This window comes from Ranitomeya variabilis, chromosome 2 (genome assembly GCF_051348905.1).
Source record: "Ranitomeya variabilis isolate aRanVar5 chromosome 2, aRanVar5.hap1, whole genome shotgun sequence".
NCBI classification, from domain to species: domain Eukaryota; kingdom Metazoa; phylum Chordata; class Amphibia; order Anura; family Dendrobatidae; genus Ranitomeya; species Ranitomeya variabilis.
The window spans coordinates 163674744-163689477 of record NC_135233.1 but is presented as its reverse complement, the minus strand read 5'-3'; positions in this window follow the sequence as shown (position 1 = coordinate 163689477).

Here is a 14734-nt window from a genome sequence, read left to right as displayed (position 1 = left end):
ATTCTCTCACAATGAGGTCTGTCCGCTGCTTTCCCTTCTACTTCCCTGTGGCAGGGCTCAGATCCCTGTAGAGGCCTGTCTGCAGTCAGAGTCTCACATACCAATCCTTGCTGTCATCACCATTCTTTTCTGACTGACTCAAATCTTACCATCTCTTAACAGTTAGCTCCTCCCCATAACATGTGACTTTCCAAGAAGCAGTCATTGGTTGACTGCACTGTCAATACTCTTTCCCATAAAACTCACTAAAACCTTTACTGATGTTTTCCCTGTAAGAAAATTCACAATTAAGTAAGACAAAGCAAAGAAATGGAAATAACATAGGAAAAACTACATAGATTGAAAATGCAGAAATAACTTAATAAAAATACTGCATCCAAGACTTCTCCTGTGCTTCCCCCATACTCTGGAACTCTCTACCCCAACACATCAGACTCTCGCCCTACCATAGAAACCTTCAAAAAGAACCTGAAGACCTACCTCTTCCAACAAGCCTACAGCCTGCTGTGATCCTCAGTCTACTAAACCACCCCACAACCTGCTCTACCCTCTCCTAGTGTATCCTCACCCATCCCCTGCAGACTGTGAGCCCTCGCGGGCAGGGTCCTCCCTCCTTATGTACCTGTTAGTGCCTTGTTTTTTGCTCACGTTTAATGTATTTGTCTATATTTGCCCCGTACTCACATGTAAAGCGCCATGGAATAAATGGCGCTATAAAAAATGTATAATAATAAAAATACTTCCATCTCAGAAACTTTGTGATAGAGCAAAACTAAACATATTTTTGGAATCAGCACATCAAACTTCATAAAACAGACATATTACCTTTGCTAATGATTTTTTTGTGTTAACCAGTGTAATTATTTTTTCTATAAAATAGTTTTTATTATGGAAGAAGTGCCAAAAACAAAAAAAGAGATAATTGTGGTATTGCTGTAATCGTACTGACCCGAAGAATAAAGCTACCTTATCACTTTTACCACATGAGAAACGGTATAAAAAACAAAAACAAAAAACAATTCCTGAATTGCTGTTTTTTGTTGATTCTACCTCCCAAAAATCAGAAAAGAGACCGATCAAAAAATGTAATGTGCCCGAAAATGGTACCATTAAAAACATCAACTCGTCCTGAAAAAAAGAAGCCATCTCATGACTCTATTGGCCGAAATATGGAAAAATTATAGCTGTCTAGATATGGAAATGCAAAAACTAGTTTTTGCAATAGAGTGTCTTTTAGTGTGTGACAGAAGCCAAACATAAAAACCCAATGTAAATCTGGTATCGCTGTAATCGCACCGACCCAAAGAATAAAGTTGCCTAACCACTTATACAGCACAATGAACAGCGTAAAAATAAATAAAACCAATCCTTCACCTACTGTTAATTTGTTCATTCTGCCTCCCTTCTGCCGTAAGGCTCAGACCCTATTTATCCTGGGCTGAGCACTTACAACAGGGGTTTCTCTTAAATCTGTGAAATATGTGATTCAGATGGAAACCCCTGGAGGCCATAGGACCTGTGATTTGGCAGTGTGCATCTTTTTCGGTGTGCATAAATGCGCCGATGGCCACAGTTTTGTCCACTTCTGAAAAGAAGGACACAGCTGAACAGAGGCCAGACAGAGTCCAGAGTAACTCTGCTGCCTCATTATAGTAAATGGATCCCTTGGGGGTTTAATCTGTCACCTCACTCAGAGATTTGGATGGAAACCCCGATATAAGTGCTCAGCGTAGAGCGTCAGATAAAGTGATGTGATCCTAAATGTTATGTAAAATGTAGCACTTCAGGGGCTCTGCCAATATGACATGATACCCTCAAACCAGTGCAGCAAAATTTGCACTGGAATACTCCTTTCCTTCTGAACTTTGCAGTGTGCCTCAAAAGTAGTTTGGTGTACTCAGGAGAAATTGCACAACACATTTTGGGGTACATTTTATCATGTTACCCTTGTCAAAAAGCAAAATTTGGGGCTAAAAAACATTTTTGCGGGACAACGTCAAATCATCTGTGAAGCACATGGGGTTTCACAGCGCTCAATACACATCTAGATATGTTCTCTGTGGGGTCTGGTTTACAAAAATGGTAACTTGTGGGGGGTTTCCACTGTTTAGGCACATCAGGGGCTCTCCCTAATGCGACACGGTGTCCACTAATCATTCAAGCAAATTTTACGTTCAAAAATTCAATTGGTGCCCCCTCCCTTCCAAGCCCTGCAATGTGCCTAATTAGTAGTTTTCCTCCACATATTGGGTATCGGCGTACTCAGGAGAAATTGTACAACAAATTGTATGGTCCATTTTCTCCTGTTACGCTTGCAAAAGGTAAACAAATTAGGTCTAAAGGAAAAGTTTTGGGAAAATAAGTTAAATATACATTTTTTCCTTCCACATTCCACTAATTCCTGTGAAGCACCTGAAGGGTTAATAAACTTCTTGAATGTGGTTTTGAGTACCTTGAGGGGCGCAGTTTTTAGAATGGTGTCACTTTTGGATATTTTCTGTCATATAGGCCCTTCAAAGTCACTTCAAACGTGAGGTGGTCCTTAAAAAAATGATTTTGTAAATTTTCTTGTAAAATTGAGAAATCGCTGGTCAACTTTTAACCATTATAGCTTCCTGACAAAAAGTTTAAAAAATTGTGCTGATGTAAAGTAGACATGTGGGAAATGTTATTTATTATTTTGTGTAACATTGGGTACATTTTCAACATTTTCTCAAAATTTCCAATTTTTTCACAAATAAACTTGTCATATCAAATAAATGTTACCACTATCATGAAGTAAAATGTGACACGAAAAAACAAGTTGAGAATCACCGGGATCCATTGAAGTGTTCCAAAGTTATGTTCTCATAAAGTAACAGTGGTCAGAATTGGAAAAATTGGCTAGGTCAGGATGGTGAGAACAGATTTTGGGGTGAAGGGGTTAAATGTGGTGTACTCAATGTATTAAATCTTGATTTTTTTTGTCAACTAGTAAACAGTGCTAGCAGATCTGATGTGCCGGAGTCTGATGTTACATCGGTAAACTCCCATATACACTGTGTTCCAAATTATTATGCAAATTGGATTTAAGTGTCAAAGATTTAATTGTTTTGTTTTTCAAATAAACTCGTGGATGGTATTGTGTCTCAGGGCTCAATGGATCACTGAAATCAATCTTAAACACATGTGATAATTGGTTTTCCAAGTGATTCTAATTAAAGGAAAACTACTTAAAAATGATGTTCCACATTACCCCTTTCCGACCTGTGACGCCACGTAGGCGTCATAAAAGTCGGTGCCAATCCGACCTGTGACGCCTATGTGGCGTCATGGAATGATCGCGTCCCTGCAGATCGGGTGAAAGGGTTAACTCCAATTTCACCCGATCTGCAGGGACAGGGGGAGTGGTACTTCAGCCCAGGGGGTGGCTTCACCCCCCGTGGCTACGATCGCTCTGATTGGCTGTTGAAAGTGAAACAGCCAATCAGAGCGATTTGTAATATTTCACTATGAAAACTGGTGAAATATTACAATCCAGCCATGGCCGATGCTGCAATATCATCGGCCATGGCTGGAAACACTGGTCTGCACCCCCCCACCGATCTCCTCCCCAGTCTTCCATCCTGTGCTCCGCTGCCCTCCATCGTCCTGTCTGCTCCCCCGTCCTCCTGTCCTTTCCCCCCGTGCTCCGATCCCACCCCCCCGCTCCGATCACCCCCCGTGCTCCGATCCCCCCCCCCTCATACTTACCGATCTTCCCGGTGTCTGTCCGTCTTCTCCACGGGCGCCGCCATCTTCCAAAATGGCCGAATCTGCCGACCGTCAGATTCGTTCCAGCTACATTTTGATCACTGTGATAAAACCTATCACAGTGATCAAAATAAAAAAAATAGTAAATGACCTCCCCTTTATCACCCCCATCAGTAGGGACAATAATAAAATAAAGAAAATAATTTTTTTTCCCCCCTAGTTCTAGGGTTAGAACTAGGGTTAGAACTAGGGGTAGGGTTGGGGGTAGGGTTAGGGTTAGAACTAGGGTTAGCGTTAGAATTAGGCTATGTGCACACGGTGCGGATTTGGCTGCGGATCCGCAGCGGATTGGCCGCTGTGGATTCGTAGCAGTGTTCCATCAGGTTTACAATACCATCCGCTGTGCCCATGGTGCGGAAAATACCGCGCGGAAATGCTGCATTGTATTTTCCGCAGCATGTTAATTCTTTGTGCGGATTCCGCAGCGTTTTACACCTGTTCCTCAATAGGAATCCGCAGGTGAAATCCACATAAACACTGGAAATCCGCGGTAAATCCGCAGGTAAAACACAGTGCCTTTTACCTGCGGATTTTTCAAAAATGGTGCGGAAAAATCTCACACGAATCCGCAACGTGGGCACATAGCCTTAGGGTTGGAATTAGAGTTAGGGTTGGAATTAGGGCTAGGGTTGGAAATAGGGTTAAGAATAGGCTTGTGGTTAGGGTTATGGTTAGGGGTGTGTTGGGGTTAAAGTTGTGGTTAGGGTTGGGATTAGGGTTGGGATTAGGGTTAGGGTTGGGATTAGGGTTACGGTTGTGGTTAGGAGTGTGTTGGGGTTAGGGTTGTGATTAGGGTTATGGCTAGAGTTGGGATTAGGGGTGTGTTGGGGTTAGTGTTGGAGTTAGAATTGAGGGGTTTCCACTGTTTAGACACATCAGGGGTCTCCAAATGCAACATGGCGCCACCATTGATTCCAGCCAATCTTGTGTTCAAAAAGTCAAATGGTGCTCCCTCCCTTCCGAGCCCTGATGTGCGCCCAAACAGTGGTTTACCCCCACATATGGGGTACCAGCATACTCAGGACAAACTGGGCAACAACTATTGGGGTCCAATTTCTCCTGTTACCCTTGCGAAAATAAAAAATTGCTTGCTAATACATAATTTTTGAGGAAAGAAAAATGATTTTTTATTTTCACGGCTCTGCGTTATAAACTTCTGTGAAGCACTTGGGGGTTCAAAGTGCTCACCACATATCTAGATAAGTTCCTTGGGGGGTCTAGTTTCCAAAATGGGGTCACTTGCGGGGGTTTCTACTGTTTAGGCACATCAGGGGCTCTGCAAACGTAACATGATGCCCACAGACCATTCCATCAAAGTCTGCATTCCAAAACGTCACTACTTCCCTTCCGAACCCCGACGTGTGCCCAAACAGTGGTTTACCCCCACATATGGGGTATCAGCGTACTCAGGAGAAACTGGACAACAACATTTGGGGTCCAATTTCTCCTGTTACCCTTAGGAAAATAAAAAATTCTGGGCTAAAAATCATTTTTGAGGAAAGAAAAATTATTTTTTATTTTCACGGCTCTGCGTTATAAACTTCTGTGAAGCACCTGGGGGTTTAAAGTGCTCACTATGCATCTATATAAGTTCCTTGGGGGGTCTAGTTTCCAAAATGGGGTCACTTGTAGGGGAGCTCCAATGTTTAGGCACACAGGGGCTCTCCAAACGCGACATAGTGTCCGCTAGCGATTGGAGCTTATTTTCCATTCAAAAAGTCAAATGGCGCGCCTTCCCTTCCGAGCCTTGCCGTGCACCCAAACAGTGGTTTACCCCGACATATGAGGTATCGGCGTACTCAGGAGAAATTGCCCAACAAATTTTAGGATCCATTTTATCCTGTTGCCCATGTGAAAATGAAAAAATTGAGGCTAAAAGAAAGTGTGTGAAAAAAAGTACTTTTTCATTTTTACGGATCAATTTGTGAAGCACCTGAGGGTTTAAAGTGCTCACTATGCTCCTAGATAAGTTCCTTGGGGGGTCTAGTTTCCAAAATGGGGTCACTTGTGGGGCAGCTCCAATGTTTAGGCACACAGGGGCTTTCCAAACGCGACATGGTGTCCGCTAACTATGGAGATAATTTTTCATTCAAAAAGTCAAATGGCGCTCCTTCCCTTCCGAGTCTTACCATGTGCCCAAACAGTGGTTTACCCCCACATGTGAGGTATCGGTGTACTCAGGAGAAATTGCCCAACAAATTTTGGGATCCATTTTATCCTGTTGCCCATGTGAAAATGAAAAAATTGAGGCTAAAAGAAATTTTGTGTGAAAAAAAAGTACTTTTTCATTTTTACGGATCAATTTGTGAAGCACCTGAGGGTTTAAAGTGCTCACTATGCTCCTAGATAAGTTCATTGGGGGGTCTAGATTCCAAAATGGGGTCACTTGTGGGGGAGCTCCAATGTTTAGGCACACGGGGGCTCTCCAAACGCAACATGGTGTCCGCTAAAGATTGGAGCCAATTTTTCATTCAAAAAGTCAAATGGCGCTCCTTCCCTTCCGAGCCCTGCCGTGCGCCCAAACAGTGGTTTACCCCCACATATGAGGTATCAGCGTACTCAGGACAACTTGGACAACAAAGTGCATGGTCCAGTTTCTCCTTTTACCCTTGGGAAAATAAAAAAATTGTTGCTAAAAGATCATTTTTGTGACTAAAAATTTAAATGTTCATTTTTTCCTTCCATGTTGCTTCTACTGCTGTGAAACACCTGAAGGGTTAATACACTTCTTGAACGTGGTTTTGAGCACCTTGAGGGGTGCAATTTTTAGAATGGTGTCACTTTTGGGTATTTTCATCCATATAGAACCCTCAAACTGACTTCAAATGTGAGGTGGTCCCTAAAAAAAATGGTTTTGTAAATTTTGTTGTAAAAATGAGAAATCACTGGTCAAATTTTAACCCTTGTAGCATCCTAGCAAAAAAAAATTTTGGTTCCAAAATTGTGCTAATGTTAAGTAGACATGTGGGAAATGTTATTTATTACCTATTTTGTGTCACATAACTCTCTGGTTTAACAGAATAAAAATTAAAAATTGCGAAATTTTCAAAATTTTCGCCAAATTTCCGTTTTTTTTCACAAATAAACGCAGAAATTATCAACCTAAATTTACCACTAACATGAAGCCCAATATGTCACGAAAAAACAATCTCCGAACCGCTAGGATCCGTTGAAGCGTTCCTGAGTTATTACCTCATAAAGGGACACTGGTCAGAATTGCAAAAAACGGCCAGGTCATTAAGGTCAAAATAGGCTGGGTCATGAAGGGGTTAAGCAGGTCACAGTTTTCAAGTAACATGGGAAATAAAAAGGATCTCTCTGCTGCTGAAAAGCATCAAATAGTGCAATGCCTTGGTGAAGGGATGAAAACATTAGAAATTTCCCGAAAACTTAAGCGTGATCATCGTACTGTTAAGAGATTTGTGGCTGTATCTGAGCACAAATGTGTTTGTGCTGATAAAGGCATAATGAGGAAGATTTCTGCCAGGCAAGTTCATCGGATTAAGAGAGCAGCTGCTAAAAAGCCATTACAAAGCAGCAGACAGATATTTGAAGCTGCTGGTGCCTCTGGAGTCCCTCGAACCTCAAGGTGAAGGCTCCTTCAAAGGCATGCTGTGGTGCATAAACCTACTATTCGGCCACCCTTAAACAGTGTTCACAAGCAGAAATGGTTGTATTGGGCCCACACATACATGAAGACTAATTTCCAAACAGTCTTGTTTACTGATAAGTGTTGAGCAACCCTGGATGGTCCAAATGGATGGAGTAGTGGATGGTTGGTGGATGGACACGATGTCCCAACAAGGCTGTGACGTCAGCAAGGAGATGGAGGAGTCATGTTTTGGGCCGGAATCATGGAGAAACAGCTGGTAGGGCCCTTTAAGGTTCCTGAAGGTGTGAAAATGACCTCTGCAAAGTATATAGAGTTTCTGACTGACAACTTTCCTCCATGGTATAAAAAGCAGAAATGTGCCTTCAGGAGCAACATCATCTTCATGCATGACAATGCACCATCTCGTGTTGCAAAGAATACCTCTGCTATGGGCATAAAAGGAGATAAACTCATAGTGTGGCCACCATCTTCCCCTGACCTCAACCCTATAGAGAACCTTTGGAGTATCATCAAGCAAAAGATCTATGAGGGTGGGAGGCAGTTCACATCAAAACAGCAGCTCTGGGAGGCTATTCTGACTTCATGCAAAGAAATACAAGAAGAAACTCTCAAAAACTCACAAGTTTCAATGGATGCAAGAATTGTGAAGGTGATATCAAAGAAGGGTTCCTGTTGTGAATTAGACTTTTTTGGCTCCCTCTTGTGGTCACTAGTGATAGGACTCTGGGATTGTCTTTTCTCAGTTTGGCACCCACCTGGGTCGTTAGTCCAGGGGTGTTGCTATATAAACTTCCTGGATCCTCAGTCCAGTGCCTGGCATCGTTGTAATCAGATCCTTTCTGTTTGCTCCTGTCTGCTGTTCCTGGTTATTGCAAAATTAAGCTAAGTCCTGCTTCCTTGTTTTTTGGTTATCTGTATTGCTCTTATTTTCTGTCCAGCTTGTACTAAATGTGATTCCTGATTTTGCTGGAAGCTCTAGGGGGCTGGTATTCTCCCCCCGGGCCGTTAGACGGTTCGGGGGTTCTTGAATATCCAGCGTGGAAATTTTGATAGGGTTTTTGCTGACCGTATAAGTCATCTTACTATATTCTGCTATTAGTCAGTGGGCCTCTCTTTGCTAAATATCTAGTTCATTCTTACGTTTGTCTTTTCTCCTTACCTCACCGTTATTATTTGTGGGGGGCTTGTATCCAACTTTTGGGGTCTTTTCTCTGGAGGCAAGAAAGGTCTATCTTTTCCCTTCTAGGGTTAGTTAGTTCTCCGGCTGGCGCGAGACGTCTAGAACCAACGTAGGCACGTTCCCCGGCTGCTGCTATTTGTTGTGCTAGGATTAGATATACGGTTAGCCCAGTTACCATTGCCCTATGAGCTGGTTTTTTATGTTTGCAGACTTGGTATGTACTTTTGAGACCCTCTGCCCTTGGGGTCATAACAGTATGCCAGGCCAAGGTTGAATGTTTAATGCATTGCAGAAGTGGGATAATAAGAAAGGAAATTCTGAGTTTTTTTTTTTTTTCCTCTCTTTGTTCCTCCCCTTTACCTCTGAGTGGCTTGTGCTTGCTGCAGACATGAATGTCCAGACCTTGATTACAAGTGTGGATCGGCTTGCTGCTCGTGTGCAGGGCATACAAGATTTTGTTACCAGTAGTCCAATGTCTGAACCTAAAATACCTATTCCTGAACTGTTCTCTGGAGACCGAGAAGTTTAGGAATTTCAGGAATAATTGTAAATTGTTTCTATCTCTGAGACCCCGTTCATCTGGAGACTCAGCTCAGCAAGTTAAAATTGTTATCTCTTTCTTGCGGGGCGACCCTCAGGATTGGGCTTTCTCGCTAGCGCCAGGAGATCCGGCATTGGCGAATATTGATGCGTTTTTTCTGGCGCTCGGATTGCTTTACGAGGAACCCAATCTTGAAATTCAGGCAGAAAAAGCCTTGCTGGCTATTTCTCAGGGCCAGGATGAAGCTGAAGTGTATTGCCAAAAATTTCGGAAATGGTCCGTGCTTACTCAGTGGAATGAGTGTGCTCTGGCCGCAAATTTCAGAAATGGCCTTTCTGAAGCCATTAAGAATGTGATGGTGGGTTTCTCCATTCCTACAAGTCTGAATGATTCCATGGCGCTGGCTATTCAAATTGACCGGTGTTTGCGGGAGCGCAAAACTGCTAATCCTCTGGGGGTGTTGTCTGAACAAACACCTGATTTAATGCAATGTGATAGAATTCAGACCAGAAATGAACGGAAAAATCATAGACGTCAGAATGGGTTGTGTTTTTACTGTGGTGATTCTACACATGTTATATCAGCATGCTCTAAACGCCTAACAAGGGTTGTTAGCCCTGTCGCCATTGGTAATTTGCAACCTAAATTTATTTTGTCTGTGACTTTAATTTGCTCATTGTCTTCCTACCCTGTTATGGCGTTTGTGGATTCAGGTGCTGCCCTGAGTCTTATGGATCTGTCATTTGCCAAGCGCTGTGGTTTTGTTCTTGAGCCTTTGGTAAATCCTATCCCTCTTAGAGGTATTGATGCTACGCCATTGGCGGAAAATAAACCGCAGTTTTGGACACAGGTAACCATGTGCATGACTCCTGAACATCGGGAGGTGATTCGTTTTCTTGTTCTGCATAAAATGCATGATTTGGTCGTTTTGGGTCTGCCATGGTTACAGACCCATAATCCAGTCTTGGATTGGAAGGCAATGTCTGTGTCAAGTTGGGGCTGTCAGGGAATTCATGGTGATTCCCCGCCGGTGTCTATTGCTTCCTCTACTCCTTCGGAAGTTCCTGAGTATTTGTCTGATTATCAGGATGTATTCAGCGAGTCCAGGTCCAGTGCTCTGCCTCCTCATAGGGACTGTGATTGCGCCATAGATTTGATTCCAGGTAGTACATTTCCTAAGGGAAGACTATTTAATCTGTCTGTACCTGAGCATACCGCAATGCGTTCGTATATCAAGGAGTCTCTGGAGAAGGGGCATATCCGTCCATCTTCTTCCCCTCTTGGTGCGGGATTCTTTTTTGTGGCCAAGAAGGACGGATCTTTGAGACCTTGTATTGACTATCGGCTTCTGAATAAAATCACTGTTAAATTTCAGTATCCTTTGCCTCTGTTGTCGGACTTGTTTGCCCGGATTAAAGGTGCCAAGTGTTTCACCAAGATAGATCTTCGTGGTGCGTACAACCTTGTGCGCATTAAGCAAGGAGATGAATGGAAAACTGCATTTAATACGCCCGAAGGTCATTTTGAGTACTTGGTGATGCCTTTTGGGCTCTCTAATGCTCCTTCAGTGTTTCAGTCCTTTATGCATGATATTTTCCGGAAGTATCTGGATAAATTTATGATTGTTTATCTGGATGATATTCTGTTTTTTTCTGATGATTGGGACTCGCATGTAGAGCAGGTCAGGATGGTGTTTCAGGTTTTGTGTGAGCATGCTTTGTTTGTTAAGGGCTCAAAGTGTCTCTTTGGAGTACAGAAGGTTCCCTCTTTGGGTTTTATTTTTTCCCCTTCTGCGGTGGAGATGGACCCAGTCAAGGTCCGAGCTATTCATGATTGGACTCAGCCCACGTCAGTTAAAAGTCTTCAGAAGTTCTTGGGTTTTGCTAACTTCTACCGTCGTTTTATCGCTAATTTTTCTAGCATTGTTAAACCTTTGACGGATATGACCAAGAAAGGTTCTGATGTTGCTAACTGGGCTCCTGCAGCCGTGGAAGCTTTCCAAGAGTTGAAGCGCCGGTTTACTTCGGCGCCTGTTTTGTGCCAGCCTGATGTCTCACTGCCCTTTCAGGTTGAAGTGGATGCTTCTGAGATTGGGGCAGGGGCCGTTTTGTCGCAGAGAGGCCCTGGTTGCTCTGTAATGAGACCATGTGCCTTTTTCTCTAGGAAGTTTTCGCCTGCTGAGCGGAATTATGATGTTGGCAATCGGGAGTTGTTGGCCATGAAGTGGGTATTTGAGGAGTGGCGTCATTGGCTCGAGGGTGCTAAGCATCGTGTGGTGGTCTTGACTGATCACAAAAATCTGATGTATCTCGAGTCTGCTAAACGCCTGAATCCTAGACAGGCCCGCTGGTCATTGTTTTTCTCCCGTTTTGACCTTGTGGTCTCGTATTTACCAGGTTCAAAGAATGTGAAGGCTGATGCTCTTTCAAGGAGCTTTGTGCCTGACTCTCCTGGAGTCGTAGAACCAGTTGGTATTCTTAAAGAGGGAGTTATCTTGTCAGCCATTTCTCTGGATTTGCGACGTGTGTTGCAGAGATTTCAGGCTGGTAGACCTGACTCTTGTCCACCTGACAGACTGTTTGTTCCTGATAAGTGGACCAGCAGAGTCATTTCCGAGGTTCATTCCTCGGTGTTGGCAGGGCATCCGGGAATTTTTGGCACCAGAGATCTGGTGGCTAGGTCCTTTTGGTGGCCTTCCTTGTCACGGGATGTGCGGTCATTTGTGCAGTCCTGTGGGACTTGTGCTCGAGCTAAGCCTTGCTGTTCTCGTGCCAGCGGGTTGCTCTTGCCCTTGCCTGTCCCGAAGAGGCCTTGGACACACATTTCCATGGATTTCATTTCAGATCTTCCGGTGTCTCAGGGCATGTCTGTCATCTGGGTGGTATGTGATCGCTTTTCCAAGATGGTCCATTTGGTATCTTTGCCTAAGCTGCCTTCCTCTTCCGATCTGGTTCCTTTGTTCTTTCAGAATGTGGTTCGTTTACACGGCATTCCCGAGAATATTGTGTCTGACAGAGGATCCCAGTTTGTTTCAAGGTTCTGGCGATCCTTTTGTGCTAAGATGGGCATTGATTTGTCGTTTTCGTCTGCCTTTCATCCTCAGACTAATGGACAAACGGAGCGAACTAATCAGACTCTGGAGGCTTATTTGAGGTGTTTTGTTTCTGTAGATCAGGATGATTGGGTGACCTTCTTGCCGTTGGCTGAGTTTGCCCTTAATAATCGGGCTAGTTCCGCTACTTTGGTTTCGCCTTTTTTTTGCAACTCTGGTTTCCATCCTCGTTTTTCCTCGGGACATGTGGAGCCTTCTGACTGTCCTGGGGTAGATTCCGTGGTGGATAGGTTGCAGCAGATCTGGAATCATGTGGTGGACAACTTAAAGTTGTCACAGGAGAAGGCTCAGAGTTTTGCCAACCGCCGCCGCGGTGTGGGTCCCCGACTTCGTGTTGGGGATTTGGTATGGCTGTCTTCTCGATTTGTTCCTATGAAGGTCTCCTCTCCTAAATTTAAGCCTCGCTTCATCGGTCCTTACAAGATATTGGAAATCCTTAATCCTGTGTCCTTTCGCTTGGATCTTCCGGTGTCGTTTGCCATTCACAACGTGTTCCATAGGTCTTTGTTGCGGCGGTACGTTGTGCCTGTGGTTCCTTCTGTTGAGCCTCCTGCTCCGGTGTTGGTTGAGGGCGAGTTGGAGTATGTGGTGGAGAAGATCTTGGATTCTTGTCTCTCCAGACGGAGGCTTCAGTATCTGGTCAAGTGGAAGGGCTATGGCCAGGAGGATAATTCCTGGGTGGTTGCCTCTGATGTGCATGCGGCCGATTTAGTTTGTGCCTTTCACGTTGCTCATCCTGATCGCCCGGGTGGTCCTGGTGAGGGTTCGGTGACCCCTCCTTAAAGGGGGGGTACTGTTGTGAATTAGACTTTTTTGGCTCCCTCTTGTGGTCACTAGTGATATGACTCTGGGATTGTCTTTCCTCAGTTTGGCACCCACCTGGGTCGTTAGTCCAGGGGTGTTGCTATATAAACTTCCTGGATCCTCAGTCCAGTGCCTGGCATCGTTGTAATCAGATCCTTTCTGTTTGCTCCTGTCTGCTGTTCCTGGTTATTGCAAAATTAAGCTAAGTCCTGCTTCCTTGTTTTTTGGTTATCTGTATTGCTCTTATTTTCTGTCCAGCTTGTACTAAATGTGATTCCTGATTTTGCTGGAAGCTCTAGGGGGCTGGTATTCTCCCCCCGGGCCGTTAGACGGTTCGGGGGTTCTTGAATATCCAGCGTGGAAATTTTGATAGGGTTTTTGCTGACCGTAGTCATCTTACTATATTCTGCTATTAGTCAGTGGGCCTCTCTTTGCTAAATATCTAGTTCATTCTTACGTTTGTCTTTTCTCCTTACCTCACCGTTATTATTTGTGGGGGGCTTGTATCCAACTTTTGGGGTCTTTTCTCTGGAGGCAAGAAAGGTCTATCTTTTCCCTTCTAGGGTTAGTTAGTTCTCCGGCTGGCGCGAGACGTCTAGAACCAACGTAGGCACGTTCCCCGGCTGCTGCTATTTGTTGTGCTAGGATTAGATATACGGTTAGCCCAGTTACCATTGCCCTATGAGCTGGTTTTTTATGTTTGCAGACTTGGTATGTACTTTTGAGACCCTCTGCCATTGGGGTCATAACAGGTTCCTATGTTAACATGTAACTTGGCCTGTTAGGAGGTTTTGGAGTTAAATAGCTTTTTTGTTCAGTGAATGTGACCTCCTAATGCTGCAAATTCCACAAATGAGCATTTTCAGTTCTTTAAAACATATCAAATGTTTAGAAATACTACTGTGCCTAATAATTTGGAACAGTGCATTTTCAGTTTTTATTCATTTTGGAGATTATACTGTTATCATTGGGAGGTTTCTTCAATAAAATTTGATGTATACTCTAATGGGTGACTACTTTTATTAGACTGACTGTCATTTGTACCAACCATTTAGGAAAATCCGATAAAAATGTAATTTGCATAATAATTTGGAACATAGTGTAATGGTGAAATGATCACATCATAGAAGAACTGCAGTCCTGAAAATGAACGCAAAATGAAAAAAAAAAACTGAAAAAGGATTTTGTCTTTGTGGAAAACGCTATTTACCAGCAGATAACTGGGATAATCTATAGGTAAATAGTGTTACAATGCTGCCAGGTTGCTTTAGTTAAAGTGTGGCCACCAGGAGAAAAGGAACTTAACTCCTCCAGGTAGATGCTGCCTTTCAGTCATGGGGCATGCACAGAGTGGTTACAGTCCATTCTCACAGCACTGCTCACTATACTGTGAGAGGCAGCTGTAAGCACGCCCCAACACTTTGATTAACAACTTGCTCTACCCAGATGTGCTACAGAGCCAGCCGTCAATCACAGTGTTGGAGTGTTTCTAGCCACCACTAACAGTATAGTGATACTATGAGTGGTGCTATGAGCGGCGTCTGTAGCCACTCCAGGCACACTCCCATGACTGAAAACTGGTGGCTCTCGGGTGGAAATAAGTTAAATTTCTCCCAGTAGCTGCACTTTCAGTGGACAGGCAGGAATGTAATGCTATTTTCCTGCAGATGAACCCTTTATCTTCAGGTAAAT